The sequence below is a fragment of the Sinocyclocheilus grahami genome, unplaced genomic scaffold (assembly GCF_001515645.1).
Source record: "Sinocyclocheilus grahami isolate Dianchi unplaced genomic scaffold, SAMN03320097.WGS_v1.1 scaffold996.1, whole genome shotgun sequence".
Classification (NCBI taxonomy): domain Eukaryota; kingdom Metazoa; phylum Chordata; class Actinopteri; order Cypriniformes; family Cyprinidae; genus Sinocyclocheilus; species Sinocyclocheilus grahami.
The window spans coordinates 193,134-195,051 of record NW_015506175.1 but is presented as its reverse complement, the minus strand read 5'-3'; positions in this window follow the sequence as shown (position 1 = coordinate 195,051).

The following is a 1,918-nucleotide window of genomic DNA, read 5'->3' as shown; positions in this document are numbered from 1 at the left end:
TTTTTACCTATAAATCTAAGTGCACGCTGTCATCTATTGATGAGGAATGAGCTGAAGCGTTCACGAGAGGGATCCCTGGACTGTCTCTATGTAGATCTTTTCATACATTCATTTTTACATGCATTTAAATGCACTGGTACTCGATGGAAAACACCATTATTTTATACTTAGCTCGGGTCTCCAGTCGGGACGCGTGTTGTTACTAGTGTGAGGATCTGGTAGATTACTTGTAGTTTGGAATCAGTAACGGATTACAAACTACAAGACCGAAATTGTAATTAGTAACGTAATCCATCACGTTTTAGGTAACATAATCGAACTACTTTTAGATTACTTTTCACCTAACTTCTTAATCACATTGATTTAAATAAGATAATTTTGTACCGTATTGATATAAAAATACAAAGAGTAAGAAAATGTTTATTAATTATAATTATTTTATTTCAAGGAATGATTTTTTTCTATATTAACCCTGTGTTTATCGGCTCAGTTTTCAGCGAGGATCTTGAGGTTGATTAAAATCTAAATAGATTAGTTTAATCATTTATTCGACACTTTTATATATATTTTCTTTCATATGCCATTTGCTCTATTTAAGTGCTTCTCAAACAAAGAAGGACATGACGTCACTGAACTAGCTTGAAGGAAAATCAGTTTTTGTCTGTTTACATTTACGCAGCCAGCAGATGCTTTTAGCTACATTTATGGTTACGGAAACATTAGCAATTAAATTTAAATAATTTGATCTATGATGTCTTAAACTATTGTTAACACGTTAAAATAAGAGGCATATTAACACAGTGTCATGGATTAACATTATATATGGTTTTAAACATTTTTATAAAACGTGACATTTTATTGGTAATGCTACTTTATTATGAGCAAACGTGAGTTATGAACAATACTTAGTAGCGTTGACGTAAGGAAATAAACGCTGTAAAAAAAATACTGCTTATTGGTAGTACAAGCATTAATCTTAACAAATAAGACCTTACTGTAATTTTTACGAAGTTATTTTTTTAGTAGGTTAATATATATTAAACTGACTGCAGTTCAGAGAGACGCTCACAAGCCCCGTCCACCTGAGACATGAGAGACAGACACAAGACACAGATGAGACAGACAGACACGGACCAGAGAGACAGACACAGACACATGAGACACAGACGAGAGAGAGACAGACACATGAGACACAGACGAGAGAGAGACACGGACCAGAGACACGGACACATAAGACACAGACGAGAGAGACCGACACATGAGAGACGGACACATGAGAGACAGACGTGAGAGACGGACACATGAGACACGGACCTGAGAGACAGACGAGAGAGACGCGGACCTGAGAGACAGACGAGAGAGACAGACGGACACATGAGAGACAGACGCATGAGAGAGATGTGAGAGACAGACGCGTGAGACAGACACATGAGAGACAGACACATGAGAGACAGACGCATGAGAGACAGACGTGAGAGACGGACGCATGAGAGACAGACGAGAGAGACGGACGCATGAGAGACAGACGAGAGAGACCGACACATGAGAGACAGACGTGAGAGACGGACACATAAGACACAGACGAGAGAGACCGACACATGAGAGACGGACGTGAGAGACGGACACATGAGACACGGACCTGAGAGACAGACGAGAGAGACACGGACCTGAGAGACAGACGAGAGAGACAGACGGACACATGAGAGACAGACGCATGAGAGAGATGTGAGAGACAGACGCGTGAGACAGACACATGAGAGACAGACGCGTGAGAGAGATGTGAGAGAGACGCATGAGAGAGATGTGAGAGACAGACGAGAGAGACGGACGCATGAGAGACATGTGAGAGACAGACGCATGAGAGAGATGTGAGAGACAGACGCATGAGAGAGATGTGAGAGACAGACGCGTGAGAGAC